The 17,138-nt window shown below is 43.6% G+C and overlaps 1 long non-coding RNA gene across 1 annotated transcript; it reads left to right on the top strand.

The window, feature by feature from the left end:
- Window positions 1–7,959: 7,959 nt before the first annotated feature.
- On the top strand, window positions 7,960–15,758 carry LOC102384128. Its single transcript, XR_324698.1, has 3 exons — window positions 7,960–8,013; window positions 12,411–12,556; window positions 15,670–15,758. It is a non-coding gene; the product is annotated as an uncharacterized LOC102384128 (long non-coding RNA).
- The last annotated feature ends 1,380 nt before the right edge of the window (window positions 15,759–17,138 follow it).

The following is a 17,138-nucleotide window of genomic DNA, read 5'->3' as shown; positions in this document are numbered from 1 at the left end:
CCTGACACTGAATTGAGATTGGGAACTCTGAAAATATGAAAAAATATTCATTGCTTTTCATACTTTCTTCCTTTAAAAACCAAACCTCAGAATAAATAATCTTTTCCAAAATGGAGAGCATTATTGGATGTCTCCAATTTTTTTTATATGTCTGGGGTGGCAGACATAGTGGAAAGCAGTCTCCCATTATGTTTCTTTTTTAATAACATATGCTAAAGATATTATTTCATAAAATATATGTTTATTATGCAGTTATCTCAGCTGAAGGCGTATGGCTTTCCAGTATGTATAAAACAGTACATAACTATAACCCATGGAGACTCCAGGTTTATTTAAGTCTGATGACTCAAAACAAAAATACCTAAATAGCTGAATCTAAATAGAAGGCTGCTTAAGCATAATCATTTTTAAAAAGTTTCTAAACAAGCACACCAGTTTGGTCTGATTTTATGTTCCATGGCTTATTATCAATATTGAGAAGCAAGTAAGAGTTATTTAAATACATTTTTGCAACTCACTATAGTTTCAACCATGCTTTTTAAATAAATCATGCAAACATATAAAGAAGTTTTAATGGCCAGATGTACTTTGGTTCCTCAATCATCTGATTTAGTAAGAAACATCTGGTAAGAAACCTGTCCAGAAGAAAAGAATTTTTTTCTCCCTGCAACACACACACAGGCTGCAAACAGAAGTCACCCTTGTGTCACCATAAACATTTCTATGGTGGCACAAACCCCAAGCAAACAGACATCCTCCCCCCCTCCCCCACCCGCTTGTTGTACCACAAGTTCCTAAAATTGTGGCCACAACAATTTGTAGCAATAGTTTGTGCCACTTTTTCACAATGGACAAATGCTTGCTTAAGGTGTGAAAATATGGGCAGCCCAGGGCTGTCTGAGCTCTCCTGGGACCATAGGCAGAAACCTATAAGTCTTCAGGGCCCAAGTCACAACAGCACTAGGCACTGGGCTATCAGCTTCTCCACTCTGCACTTGTAGATGCATGCCCTGGGAATTCCACTACAGGCACAGAAGAGGGAAGCCTGGTTCCCTGCTCTGCACCTACACCGGAATTTCTGAGATGCACATCTGCAGATTCTTCCACTTACATATATGGAGCACAGCAGCATGAACATATGCCTGAAATCTGCTGCAGGAGGATTTCCAGGTTGTGTGTTTCTCACTGAAGTACCCATTGTTGGAGAGTGGTCTACAAGGACAGAAGAGGGAATTCCCATGAGTAGGGATCTACATAAAGCACATGGGGGTTAAGTAAAAATTGCAGTCTGCTTGTGGCACCTGGCTGGCACCATTTTCGCATTTTTTTTCAGTGCCCCCCTGTGCCCCCCCACTGATTGGCCTAGAGGCCCCAGTGGTTTTGCCTTTTGCCACTGATTGGCTGAGGCGGCTGTCTTTCATGTGGCCCCACCCCTTGCTGCTGATTGGCAAAAAGGGGCAGAGCCACACAAAAAGCAGCCCTCTGGGTCAATCAGTGGCGGACAGAGGAGGGGGCAGCCACCACCTTGGATGCTCCCCTTTGTGCTGGCAACTTTACCTCCCCATCCGGCTGTAAGGCTGGGCCAAAGTGGCCACTGATTCCTACTGAGGAGCCAGCATTTTATTTTTAGTAAGGATTTTTTCTGGCAAATCCATACAAAATCATGGGGAATGCCAGTTTTCACAGTGGTTGCAAATTGAGTAGACCCCTAACTATGGGGCTTGCAGTCTCAGCCCCTGTAGGAGATTCCTGTGTCATGATTATCACACTGCCATGCCCTGGGTCAGGGCATGGCACCTGGGGCCACTGTCCCACAGGATCAGGCCCCTGAAGCCTCAGGACTGGCAGGGGCCTGACTCTACAAGGCAAAGGCCTCTGGACAATGAAGTGGACCAGCTGTGGCAGGACACATCTCAGCACAGGTGATCCCACTCCAGAGACAACATCTGTTTACACACATGCACAACACACGCACAATATTGGCCAACCTCAGAAGCCCAGGCTCAACCCCAAATCTTCTCTGCTTCTCCCATATTTGGTGGTCTATAAGCTTGGATATTGTCTTGTGTTATCATTTACTCCTATAATTAAAGGTATCAACTTGTCTATTCAGTAAACAAAGCTTTAGGAATACCCTGTTGTTTTATTCTTTTTGGGTGAGACAAACCAGTAGCTATGGTGTTGCAGTACCTCCACAGGGCTCCATGTCTCCTCACACTCTTCTGCACTGTGTCTGCAGAGAACAAACTAGATTCTGCCCTGGGAATAACTCCATATCCCAGAAAGGCCAGCAAGTTTTAGTCTCACCCACCTCAGACTAGACTTTGCAGCTTCACCAGAGGATGTTTTCCAGTCAATGGGGGTGTTCACCCTTTAGTTTGCAAGGCAATATAGAGCCTCTCTTCCACAGAACTATAAGTTGCTCTAAAAATAATTTTTACCTCAAACAACCAGCAAGGTACATAAAACAGGATGTATTGGATAAAGAAGATAGAACAGGGCAGGCAAAGGGATTCCTAGACCAAGGGGCTCCATAAAAATCATCACCTTATTTTTCTATTTAATTCTTAGGAAGTATGGGTGCATCTACACGTTGCCATACAGTGACATTGCTATGGCGCTGTGCTTTAGTACTTCCAAAAGGAAGTATTAAAGCACGGCACAGTACAGTCAGTTACTGCTCCTGTGCTCAGCGCATGGGTAGCTTTTGCCACTATGTCACCATAGCGGCATGCAATACCAGGGGAGCACAACGCTATGGAAATGGAGCTAGCAATCATGTGTAGACCCGCATGATCTTTATATTACCATAGCACACCATATGGCAATGTAGCATGTCGCTACGTCGCAATAGGGTGACACGTAGATGCACCCCATGTGTATTATGTAGATGATCTTCTCCCTTCAGAGAGGCCTCTATCTGCCATGTTAACTGTTATTCCAGGTAGGCATAAATATTTACAACCTTAAATATGCAATCTCCTTCCAAATAGGTCAACTTCAAATCATATTTTTTTCAGCTATCACTCATTCAAGAGAGATACAGACTCTCTCTCAGTGTGAAACTTTTTTTTGAAACATACTCGAGTCCTTGTCTGGGTAAACTGAGATACTTCCCTTTGATGTAATCAGCCATTGTTTGGGGTTGACACCTCTACTCAAGTACCCCTTTTTGGGAGTTATGCTACGTATCTGGCTGATCAACAATCATTCCAAATATATATTCTAGAGATTGGGTTTCTGTTGGATGTATGAATATCTATGGTCTGGTGTGAGACATTCCTGACACTTCATCTAGAAATTACTTCCCTGCTGTTATATGTTTCAAGTCATATAAAAATACAGAAATACATTCATATGAAAAACATGCAAACAAAAAATGATAAAACCAAATATATTAGTTATAGACTGAAATCAAACATCACAGTAGTAAATCCAAATCAAAGAAATATCTATGTATGACACATTGTGCATTTCTAAAGGGTACATAATGCCCCCAAAATCAATATTGCATTTGGATGTATCCATGACAGTTGGTCAAACATTCTCTCAAGGAACTGAAATGTATGTCAAGTGTGTGAATTTCAAAAGGTGTAAGGGGGAAACTTTTGCAAAAGTCAAATGGAGTTTCACACTTTAAACTCACACATGAAACTCAATTTTCCTGTTGTTGAAGTTGATGCACACAGAGCGCTTAGTGTTATTCTTGCAAGAGTCATCTGTCACACGTGATTTTGGTATTCTGAAAAAATCATAAATATTTTTCCATAAAAATGAACATGAGAATGTTACTCAAAAGAAAAGTTCTAGGAAAGTCTGACAATTTCCTTGAATAAAGATCCAGCAATTTGCACCACATTATACTACACACACATACTGACTGACGAACTAAAACCCTGTTCTTCTGTTATTATAAATTCAGATAAATCCATTGAAACCAGTGTATGTGTGTGTGTTTATATATATATATATATATATATATATATATATATATAAAACAACAAGAGGGGCAGAGTGCTCCTGCATGCTGTAGGATAGGAAATATTTCAAAATATTTAGTATACCCTTTCTTCCTGACAGAGTGAAACTTGTAATGTAATACTGCCCTTTGAGATCCAAGTTTAATATGGATTAGACAAAAAATGTATGAAAAGTAAATCCATGTGGTTAAAACAATGTTAATGGAAGATGCAGCTTTAATACAAAACAGTTTTGGTATCTTTTTCCAGAATATTTAAGTATCAATCAAAAAGAAATGTTCAGTGTCGTATTTACAATTTATATCCATGCAGCTTCCTTTAGAAATCAGTAAAAAAACCCAGGTGACAATATTAAATCAACCTTGCAGATGTTAGCTTCATCCTTCTGGTCCTGAGCTGAGCACATTCACTGAATATTAGAGATAGCTTTACTTTATCTTATCTGATTACATGACAAATTTTCTAGGTAAGGGAACTGCAACTATCTATCTAGGCTTCAGTAAAACATTTGATACAGTGCCACATGGCAAATTATGAGTTCAACTGTAGAAGGCTGAGACTAAGATAAGAACTGTTAAGTGGCTCAGGGGGAGATGAAATAGTTCCGGCTAAAAGGGGAACAAGTAGTTTGGAAGGAGATTTCTAGTGGAGTTCCTCAAAGATTAGTCTTGGGGCTCATCTTATTTAATATTTTCAATTAGGACCTTAGCAAAAAATGTCAATGATGGAAGTTGAGCGGTATCATCACTACAAAAAAGGACTGGAATATCATACAGGAAGAACTGAATGATCTTGAAATCTGAAGCAATAAAAATGGAATGAAATTCAACAGTACAAAGGGCAAATCATGTTCTTAGAGACCAATAATGAGAATTTCTGCCCAAAACTGAGGCTCCATTTGTAACTGGAAACAACAGAAAGGAGAAAGAGAAGGAGGAGGAGAAAGAACCAGATTTATATGTCAATAAAAATAAGATTGAGCCACCAATGTACTGCAGCCATTTAAAACAAGTAAAAGTAATCCTACACTCTACTAAACGCAGTATTTTTCACAGAGTCAGGGAAGTCTTAATGCTGTTGTCCAATGCAATGGTGAGACTTCACCTGGAATAATGCACAAGATACTGGTCTTCCATGTTCAAGAAATAAAAAGATATTGAGAAGGAGAGATATGGAGAACAATTATTAGGATAATCATGGCAATGTAGACCTTATCTTTTTGCAGGAGACAGAAAGGCCTTGGTTTACTTAGCCCAGGACCCATTTGTATCAGGACCTATTTGTAAACATTGTGGCGGGGACAAAAGAGCCACTAAGCTGTGGGGACCCAGCAGCAACAGTGCAAGCCCCACACCACAGAGCTGGCCGGTGGCATCAAAGCACACCAAGCCACGGGAGCATGGTGGCAACAGGATCGCCATCCCATGAGTGCCGCTGGTGACCCCGCAACATGCAGAGCCATGGGGATGAAGCAGCAAGGGTGGGACTGCCACACCACAAACCCTATTGGTGGCAACCCAGCCCACCAAGGACCCCAAGCATGGCAGTGGCAGCAGGTTCACAGTGCCATGAAACATACCGGCAATGCTGCAGCATCCCATGCCATAGGCAACAGGAACCCAGAAACAGGGCAAAGAAAAAAAGCCAGTGACAGCATGGATGCACTTTGAAAGCGTGTGTCAGCACCAATTCACCAGCAGGGGCAGCAGGGCAGACACAAACACCACATGCTCTGAGACAATAGGGGAACTGGAAGGAAGTCCTCAGCAGCTGAGGGAAGGCTCTGGTGGGAGTGGAGATCACCAGAAAGATAGCTGATGGCAGCCTCCCAGTGAGGAGCTGCTCCCACAAACTGACTCAGAAGAGTCAGCATATTTACCTGAGGAAGAGACCTGGAAGTCCAGCTGGGGAGAGGGCAGAGAGGACAGAGGCAGACCTACAAGTCAAGATGAGACCAATGACTGGTAACAATACTGTGTCCGTGCAACACCAGAGTAACAATGGGTTGGTGCTAGGTTGGGTGTAGGGGATGTGGATCCCCACTATCCTCGCACTAACAAGTCACCCTAGCATGACACCACTGAGCAGGGAGTAACAACAATCCTCAAGATTAAAATTCCATCAAAGAGGTGGCAGGTGGGAAGCATCCGTGGTCTAGGTAACTGGTGCCAGGGACAAACTGTTGGCCCACAGGACCGCTGTTAGCTCTGGGCAGCAGGAAAAGCCTAAGCAGGGAACTCAGAACAGGCATGACAAGTTACAACATTGATGGCCAGTACCAACCTAGAAAATAGTTTAAGTAGAAAACAGCCCCCTGGCCCTGCCGGTGCCCCTCACTCCCAACCAGCTGCTCCCCTAATGTATGGGGCAGGGGGTGTATGTGTCAGGCATGGGGGGGCCCAAGTAGCCCCTCACAGGCTGGAACCCTAACAGCCCACAAGGAAAAACCCAGTTTCCCACATTTTTCTCCTTTAAAAGAAAATCCTTTTTCGAAGTTTGTTGATTTATTTTTATAGTTTGTTCATGCCCCTTTCATATATTCTTGCAGCCCACTTTTGGGTCAAGATCCACAGGTTCAGAAACACTGACTTAGCCTATGAAAACAAAAGCTGAGATGGAACATGGTTGCTCTCCATAACTATATCAGGGTAAGAAATACCAGGGAAGGGAAGTATTCTATAAAGCTAGTTGGCACAAGAACAGGTAGAAAAAAGTGACCACATACAATTAAGGTTCTAATCACCCATGGAGTGAAGAGTGGAAGGAAAAAAAGATCTATTCAGTGACACAGGAGATTCCTCTTCCTATGTTCTATGCAATTAGAATTCTGCATAACAGAATTACCTCAGCATTTCATGGGATTTCCATGTACTTTTTTATTAGTTGCTGCTTTTAACATAATCACTTTTATTTTCTCTCTAGTTTTTTTTTTCTGCTACATAAATCAAATTATTGTATCTAGGTGCATTGGGAGAAAACTTATTATAGCATACCCACATCTTTTTTGAATTGGAGCTTACTATATTACATGTTTGTACTGCTGTTGTTCAAGCAATAGCATTACACTGGTATTTAACTGGGGCATGCAGTATCGATTCAGTTCCTTAAGTTCTAGGTTTTGTCAGCATTACACAGATAGCCCTGATGATTAGGCCTGAAAACTCAGGTTAGCCTAAGATGACTATGAGCACTCACAAAACAAAGTTCTATCCACTTTACTGTCCTCACACTTTGTACTCTTACAAAACAAAGTTCTATCCACTTTACTGTCCTCTTACTTTGTACTCTTCCCTGCCTGTATTGGAGTACTTCCTCCAAAGTTATTTATGCATAGACACACACTATGATTCTTTCCCAATGAATTGCAGCCATTATGGAAAGACTTGGGGGAGTTGTGGCAAGGGCCTAGGAAGACCATCAGCTTGTCCTCATTTTATTTCAAAGTAATCAAGTTCCAGCCTGAAGTAAAGCATAGCCTGGGTTCTTACCCATAATGCCAAATAGGCAACCATGATTCAAAGCATGAAAGAACACATGCATGTTTTATGAGAAGATTTAGGCAAAAACTTGTGTAGGAAAACAGTATCAGGCAATATTGTAGACATACTGTTAATATGACATCATCCCATTCAAGAAGATGTTTTATTATGATTTTTAATGGCATTAAATTGGAAAAGTACAAATTTTTAAACAATAAATATAACAGGCATTATTTCTTTTTAAAAAACTATTTTCCTCCAAGTAATTTGACAAATACTTCTTGTTAATTTTCTTAACTGATGTATCAATTGTGATACATTGTGACAGAGCACAGGTTGTGCCTGTCACTCAAAAGTACTTGAGCAGGCAGTAAACAGCCTGCAGGTGAGAGCAGGCCCAATCAGGCAATCACATGTAAAGCAGGAGGCTGCCCGATTGGTGGAGAGGGCTCGGGGCCTGCATATAAGGCTGGCCCCAGAGCAAAGTAAGCAGTTGCTGCAGGGGGTAGAAGAAGTAACATCACCCAGCTGGCTCTTTCCAGAATATCTTGGAGGTACAGGGCAGGAACTATAGAGATAGTGGTCCTGGAGCATGACCTAAAACTATACCCTGTTGGGGAGGATGGTGTGGTGAGGCTGCTTGTGGCAAGGCAGCTTCCAGGAAATGCCACACAAGTACTTCCCTAGTGAACAGTGAGTATGGGGCACCAGAAAGCCTCAGCCCTCACTGCCACTAGGAACATGGGGGACCAAGAGGGTTTAGAGGAGGGCAGGGAGCCCAGGAGAAAGTGAGGGACTAGGAGCCTAGAGTTGCTGAATTGAGCCCCTAGTGTGGGTGGTATGATAGAATGCCCCAGTATGGGGGCACAGGCATTTCTAGGCCAGGTGAGGCCAAGTCTAGGCTGGGTGAGGTTGAATGACAGCCCACTTAAGGAGCCAGGGTGTAATGATGTATATTAGGCCTGTGCAAAGTGGCGAAATCATTCGATTTGGATTTGACAGATTCATGGGGCAGTGATTTGAATCACTGTCCCGAATTGATTCGGCCGAATCTGATTTGGAGATTTGGCTGCTGTGAATGGGCCAAATCTCTGAATTAAACAGGCCCCATCCCAGCCCCATCAATGACTGCCCTGTCCAGCCCCAGCATCCCTGCTTTTTTTTTTTTTTTTTTCTGCTGCAGCAGCCATTGGGGCATCTGGGGGCTTGTGGCAGAGCCCCCCCATACAGCACGGGGCAGTGCAGGGCAGTGGGGATCGCCCCCCTCTCTCAGCCTGGCAGAAGCCAGTGAGTGCAGGGATTTTTTTTTTTTAAGTCAAGATGGTGGGACAGGGTGAGGCAGCCATTGACAACTGGGAGAGCAGGCAGGGGTCAAGGAGCACTTGGGGGAGGGGGGGCTGGAGGAGCAGGCAGGGGATGGGGCCTGGCAGGAGTCCCCACCATGGTCCCCTCCCCCCTCTTCCAGTGCATCCCTGCCCCACTCCTTATTTACTGGCACTGAGTCTGGGTCCAGCTCCCTGCAGTGGCAAGTGGGGACTGCCAGAATCTCTGAGACTCTCAAGTTCTCCGAATCTTTTCCGAATCAACTTGGAGAGCTTCAAATCAATTTGAACCTTTTTATTGGTCTCCCAATTTGATTCCGATTCAGAGATTCAGCTGCCAAATTGGGCCAAATCTCCTCCAAATTAAATTGGCATCTGAAAATTTGCACAGTCCTAATGTATATGAATGCCAGCTGCAGGGCATGGGACACGGTATAAAGAGTTTAGGAGCCATACATATGCCCTTGGCATCAACACAATTAAATGAGCAGCCTCCCACCTGGAACCAACATAATCATACATCAGAGGTGTGACAAGTGAGGCAGGTGGGTGGTTTGCCCTAGACAAGTGGGTGGGCCAACATCTAGACTGGCCCTGGGACACCCACTTGTAGAACACTTAAGTAACAAGTATTCAGTATTGCTATCTGAGTTGTGAAACAGCAAATAAGTTTCATGGTATTGTTTCTATACTTCGACTGGATAAGCAAGCAAGCAATCATTTTGGTCATAAATATGCACACACGCAAATTAAGCCAGTTTTCTGTAAATAGCCATGTGTGATGCTTAGAGGTGTGCTCTTCACAAATATTCTGATCAAGAGATTCTATTAGATGAATATTTATCAAAAGCCAGCATTAAGGTGGCAGCTAGATGGAAAGAACGTTCTTTGAAATATTTCAGTTCATATTGGGACATTTTGTGTGCTATGGTTGTTCTGTTCTCAGCACTGATCCTACATCACAATTTATACAATGCTCGAGGGAATCCTGTGAAACATCTCTGTATTATCATGGAGTAATGGTTGCTTCAGTGCAATAGTGAGACTTTTATTACCAAAATGCTCTAGACCTCTGTATCTTTGTTATCCATTTAGAGCTGGTTCTGCAAACATAAGCATCAATGGGCATATCTACACAAGATGTTTTACTGTGGAGCTGACTTTTTAGCTCTGCAGTAAAGCATCACCATCTATATGTATGGCACTATTAGGCCACAGTAAGCTAATTAACTCCACTGTAGGATTGTGCTGCCAAACAAGGACTAGCCTGCAGCAGTGTAGTTATGTGAGGCAATACACCTGTTTGGACAATGATGGGCTGGCTAGGGCACAAGGATGCTTCAGCACAGAGTCAGCCTGCCAGATAGTGTCCCACTGTAGCACACTTGCACCCCCTACCCAGCCCCTCCACAGCACATTAGAGCCAAAGCAGAGCAGACCTGGGCTGGCCAGAACCCTGCTAGCTGGCATTGCTCTGCCCCAGCTCAAGTTGCTGCAGTCCTGGATGCATGTGTAAACACTACATCTGGGAGCAATAAACTGGTGCAAACTGCACTTGAGTGTATTGCTATATGTTAACTGCATGTGTAGATATGCCCAATAACACTTAAATACTTAAGGTGAGTATCTTTATCAGTAGGGCTACTCATGGGAGCAAAGTTCTACAAGTACTTGATTGTCTATACTGCCTCTGCTTGCGGAACTTGCCAGCAAGCAGAAAGTGCCATTTCCAAGTGGCCAGAGCATGTACGTTGCCTCTGGCAGTTCTTTGTGGCTCCACTTAGCAGCCCTATCAGCAGGGCACAACATGCAGGCTGCAGTTGCCAAAAGGAATATGGCAGCCAGAAGAGATACAGGAGTGCTTACACATGGCTTCTGCCAGCTGAAGAAGCTTTACTCCTCTTATCAGGTGGGGTAATTCTGCTGACAAAGGAGGGATTTGTTGCTGCAGTGGAGCTTTAGTCAAAGCCTTATCAACAGGGACAGCAGAACCTTGTGGTGTAGAATACTTGCCACATCTGCAGGGCCAGGGCTTAGATTACAAATTAGTCTGTTCCTTTTACAGCACTGGGGATTCTGTTAACAACAAACAAATACCTGTCATATCTTTCCCAGAGCTGTACCTCATTTTTCACCACTGTCTTCATCTATAGGCCAGTATGTTCTTTTCACAAATGAGGAAGAATTTGCAACCATCTCTCTCCCATCTTTATGCATAATTAGCCCCTACTGGACTATGGAGAACACAAGTATCGTACCAGCTTGCTGCTGCCATTACCCCTAACTTAGCCTAGATCCTTCTGCCTAATTTTTATGATCAGGAATTGTAACAGGGCCCTACCCTGTTACTAGGGGTTCGGTGGAGTCTGAATAGCCCTACACCCCAGACCTGGGAGAACTCACTAGAGGCTGGGGAACCAGGTCTTGGGATGTAGTGATTCCCTCAACAGGGGAGCTGACAGGTGTGGGGAGTGAGAGAGGGTTAGCCACCTGAGCCCAGAGTGGGAAGGATAAAAGACTAAAAGCAGCCTCAAGTGGCTGCACCTGGCCAGGGAGCAGGCTGTCCGGAACTACCAAGGATTAAGCAGCCATTGGGAGAGCCTGGAGCAGGGCTCTTCTCTGTTTTGTTTGTTTGATCATTTGCTTGCACAAGCCCACAGGCTCTACAAAGCCTCTGAAAGATGAGAGGCAGCCAGAAGGTGAAGTCTGGAAAAACCACTGGAAGACGGCTAAGTGCTAGCTTTTTTGTTTAACTTCTTTTGTTTGTTTTGCATTGCTCACAAGCCTGGAGTATCCTCTGAGTTTTATCTACTAGCCTGGCTGCAGCAGGCAAGGGCCCTGAACAGTGAGTCCTTGGCCAAAGCCCACAGCAAAAGTAAAACTGGTCAGCTCAACTAGGTTGACCAAACATACCCTGCTGTGATCTGCTCAGACTCTACCCATAGCAGCCTACAGGAATGCACTGCATTCAGTCATTGCTGTGATTGCAGCTCCTGTAGCTAGCTTGGGAAAACCTGAGCTAGCTTCTAGCATTTTACATGTGGCAACATAGGGACTGTGAAAACCACCTGAGAAATTGTGTAGATGACAATCACTACTAAACTCTGCACAAGTGCAGTTACATAACTATCAGTGGCCAATACAGATGACTTTACAGCAGAGGTTGGGTATGCCTGTATCCATTGCAAATCTCAACAAGCAGAGATCCAGTTTAGAGGCATTCTGGCCAATGCTCCTGCATTGTTCCTCCTAACATCTTCACAATATGGCTAATGGCCTACAACCACAATCTGGAGCTATAGCACTTCTGCTTCATTTTTCCCCCCCCCCCCCCCAGAACTCAGGTGTTTGACCCTAGGAAGCAGAAGCTATGGACAAATCACCCTCCACCTTACCATTCTTTTCATTTTCATTGTTCACACCTAACTTTGAGGTGCAGAGCGTAAGCTTGCCATACCTTTACATTCCATATTCCTGCAGGTGTCTGTGGTAGTCTTAAATAACAGAGAATACAGGATCAGATCAATCTTCTAAATCAGTTTTCTTCTACATTGGACCTGATCACACTGGGAGTTTTTGCCTCTGTGTCTTACTTTTTTTAGTGATTTCTTTTGTCTTTAAATTTTCAGAGACTTGTCAGAACAGAAGCAACACAAAATAATAAAAGCCTCCAGTGGGAATAAAGTAGTTTTGCAAGCGGAACAATTGGAGAATTACATGTTGACATCTTCATATCCATTAGTAGGCTTTCTTCACCTGATAGAACTGTCTAGAGGTAAAAATTAATTTTTTATACCCTTTTCAAGTTTCTCTTACCTCTGAGCTACTAGTATTATGAATTAATATATTAATTTTAAAATAAAAGTATCTTGTATATTACTATGTCACAGATTAACTGCTTTAGATTAATTACTTAAAATCCCAGATCAATACCAGAATGCTTGTGTATTCTTTACAGGTTGCTTATACATATATATATTTTTAAAAGCAAACAGATTAAAAACACACTTCTTTTACCTGCCAAGACCTGATTTCAGGCTTTTGGGATTCTTCAACAGAGGACACTGTCAGTTTAACAGCTGCAGCGTTCTACTTCTGTAGGTGCTAATGATGTGATTCCCTCTTAGAGGAAAACCAGAAAACTGTGCGCTCATACCTTGATGGAGCCATAAGTACAGGTCTGAGTAAGATTCACCAATATGTAATGACTGTTTTTTACCTACTCTGGCTGCATCTACACATGTGCTTTACTGTACATTAGACTAATTAAGTGTGGTGTGAAACATCACCATCTACACATGAGGTGGTATTAGGCTGCAGTAAACTAATTTACATTGCAGTAAGATAGTACTGTCAGGGACAGTCTGATTTTAGACCAGGCTGATTTACTGTGATTAAATACACATGTAGACTCTCACCATGGGCATAAATTGCACCTGGTCAGCCCAGCTAGCAGAGGGTCAGACTCCTACCTGTTGCCTAGCCACACAGCTCCACACTTTCAGCATCTTTGTGCCCTGCAGCCAGTCCCTCCACCTTCTGGACACCATCACCTGAAGCCAGGGTTTGAGCAACCTGGCATAAAATGCTCCTCCCTTGCTCAAGTTGCTACTGCCCTGAACACGCATGTAGATGCTACACCCAAGAATAGCTTACTCTGGCTCAAGCTGCTTCGGAGTTTATTGCTCCAAATTAATCGCATGTGTAGATGTACCCTCTGAGAACATAAAGAAGCTGTAAACCTGACTGATCTAGCCAGTTGAGAAGCAAGACTGATTGCTTTGCAACCCTAACTTGGTGCTCTTCAACCATAACATGCTAGGAAATCTGGCCTAGTACTGTTTCCTATAAGATCATTGTGCTTGTATATGATTTATATAATCCAAAGAAAAATGCTTTTGTAAATCCAAGCATTTTTATATAGCTATGTAGGTGAGAGAGATTATTAAAGAGCATATTATTCACAGTCTAGTAAAGAGGGAAAAAACGTTAGTGTAAGCTCACTCAGATTATCTAGTGATCTCACAAAGCACCTTGACATCAGGCATATGTTCTAACTGAGTTGGGTGCCATTATGGTCACTTTCTTGGCTGTGTAGTTCCAGCCAGGTGGCTTTCACATATCCTGCTTTATTAAAGTTCTTTTGCCAGATAACACCTGTTACAAGCCACACTCAATTTTTAAGTATCAAAATACTGCGCTTGTCATCATTTCTGCCTATAGTGCAAGCTATGTCACTGACAAAAAATTATGATAATTTCTTATTGAAATAATAATTCTCCAGAGGAGAAGCTAGATCTGGAACCAGGGAACCTGAGCACCCTAGCTAAAGAAATTCTGGGAACCAAGGGGGAATCTGACTTTGTGCTCCACACCCCTCAAAGTTCCCCTAGACCCAGGTCTCCTTGTCAGGAAGGCACCTCAGAGGAATTGTGGAGGCAAATGGCTCAGCTGAGTCAGCTCTTCCTGTTGTTGTGCCTCTGCCTGCTGAAGAGAAGGGTAAGGCAGGATCCCTGCCCTTAACCCAGAAGTGGGGGAGTAGTGTAGTGTGGGATCATTTTGAGGTGGCAGATGATCCCAAGTATGCTATCTGCCAACACTGCCAAAGGCAGATCAGCCGGGGCAAGGAGGCAGAACACTTCACCACCACAGCGATGCTGCTGCATCTGAGGAGGCAGCATCCCCTTGCCCTTCTTCCTTCTCAGCCTGGCACCAGTGGGAACATGCCCAAAGAGAATTCCCCCACTCACTCCAAAGCTCCCATCCCCCCCAAAGTAGAGGCAGGCCACCCTGGAGCACTGGGAGAAAGCTGCAGACAAAATGGAGTGCGTTGCAACGGCGAGCATGATCACCCGGAGAATCGAGGAGATGTTTGCTCTGGATGGCCAGCCCTTCTCCTTAGTTGAGCATCCAGGGTTCAGGCAGCTCATGGCGCTCATGTCCCCATCTTACCAAGTGCCCACATGTACCAGCTTTAGCAGGATGGTAGTGCCCTCCCTGTATGAGGCATGCAGGGAGTACTTGAGGGAGGAGCTGCCATTAACAAACTGGCAAAGTAGGCTGTAGCCTATGAAATCTCATGCCATTCTGAATGTGTTAGCTTATCAGATGTCACCCTTCTCTGCCTTCTTCAGAAGAAAGTGTCAGTGGCAAACATTTTTGAGTGGGGCTGATTGGTGTTCTGCAGGCATATTAGAGGAATGCAATGGAGGTCAGCTGACTTGCATCAGCATGCTTGGATATCACCTCAATTGCTATTGTTCCCCTTGTCTCTTCAAGGACAATTATGTAATCTACATTACCATAGCATTTTATCTTTGCCATTGTGCCCTTTCTTTTTGGTTTCTCCCTTACTGTGCTCCAGTTTAACTCTATGCATCCAGGAAACAGAATAATTACACAAGTAAGGAGAAATGTATGTGAGATTTATCCTCCAAAACTCCCTCATTTTTTCTACAAGTATAGGCAAAATCATTAAATTGAGAAATGGTTAAGGTGGTGGTAGGGAGTCAGGATCAATAATTTCTCCCCCTGAAAGAAGCCCAATTCAGGGGGGGGAATTATCAAAGGAGAACCATGTAAATTTCTCAGTGAAAAAAGACTGGGCTTCTTACTAACCCTGATCTACAAAGAAGACAAAGGGTGTTTATTCATCTTCATGGTAATAGCAAGAGCCACAACCATTGAGGAAGTAACTTGGTGGACTGGTTTGCCTTTGCATTGCAAAAGGACATGCTTTCAACTGTGGTGCTTAAATGAGGGCCAATGTTGTACCACAAAATTGCTGTGATGAATCCAGATGAGAATGAGGGATTGCTTGCAGTAATAAAAGATTGCTTGACATGGCTTTAAATCCACAAAACTAACCTCATTCCTTGCCTCTCACAGGGTGACTGAGCAGCAGGAGACCACACGAGGTGACACATTTTTAAAGTGTGCTCAAGAATCTGAAAATAACATGACCCTGGTTATGGAAAATAAATAGAAAATGAGTAATTTTTAAATTTTATTTCTTTGATTTAATTGCTGGAAAAATAAAATAGGCAGTATAGTTTCCTAAACCACAAAGCTTTGCCACAGACCATCTCATCTTTGTGCTGGTATCCAAATACAAAAGGCATGGGATATCCCCCGCCCTTCATCTCTTTGGGTGGTAACTTGTTATTCAGTCCATGGAAAATAAAAGGAACAGATGTAAAGAAACAAAACTGTCCTCCTTTATTTTACAGGTCAGATGAGACAGACCATCCCCACAGAAGAGATACCCCTAATGAGGGTAGTAATATAAGTGATTAGCAACTATACTGTGGTTAGCACAAATTAACACTTTGGTTTGAAGGAAAATCAATGAGGAAATATGTAGTGAAAGATCAGGCATGTCTGAGGAGTCTTAACTGAGCACAGAAATGTGGCTGGACACTCTTTATCAATGTGTAGTCCACCTGTTAATAAGAGTAGAAGAAATCCTAGATATGGTCACATTCATCTTAAAACCAAATTGTTTTTCAGAGACCAGACATGTCCTGAATTGAGTGAGTTAGACTGCACACAGTCATGGGATCACAGGCATATTTTAGCAGAACATCACAGGAAGAGACAAAGATTACCACAAGACTGCATAATCCATAAAATACTAAAGAGCAGAAGGAGTAAGCATCATTTGAACTCTACTTAATCAAGCCAATCAGTAATAAAAAAGCAGTTACTAGGGATGTGTGAATCAGGCACTATTTGATTCAGATTGAGCCCAAATCAGGGACAGTAATTCGATTTGTTGATTCAGATCACTGTCCCTGATTTGATGCAGCCGAATCCGAATCTGAAGATTCGATGCTGATTTGGAGAATCAGCAATTTGGCCATAGACCCAGCTTTAAAAGTTTTTTCTACATACCTCGAGGTACCCGCACGGCTTCTGAATGCTGCAATGCTGGAATGCATGGAGCGTCCCACAGGAGTGTGGGGGGGGGCCTCCACGTGCTCGGCGGCAAACCCAGAAATGGACCAAAAGTACTTCCAGGCCACTTCTGGATCCACCAGGGAGTGCGCAGGGGGGCACCCCATTCTGCCCCTGGCTCAGCCACTGGGGGACCCTGGGTGCCCCCCTAACCCAGGAGGCACCAGTTGCCAAGCCAGAGGGTGTGGGGGGAGGGGGGCCTCCCACGTGCTCCCTGGCAGGCCTGGAAGTGGAGCAGAAGTGCTTCTGGTTCACTTCCAGGTCTACTGCCAAGTGCACTGGGGAGCCCCCTGCACTGTTGTTGGATACTCCATGCGCCCCAGCATCACAGCATTCACAAGCTGCCTGCTACCTAGAGGTATGTAGAAAAAACATTTAAAGCTATGTCTATGTCCAAATCT

The sequence above is a fragment of the Alligator sinensis genome, unplaced genomic scaffold, assembly GCF_000455745.1.
Source record: "Alligator sinensis unplaced genomic scaffold, ASM45574v1 scaffold66_1, whole genome shotgun sequence".
NCBI lineage: Eukaryota > Metazoa > Chordata > Crocodylia > Alligatoridae > Alligator > Alligator sinensis.
The sequence above is the reverse complement of the archived record's forward strand: the minus strand, read 5'-3'. Positions and strand labels throughout refer to the sequence as shown.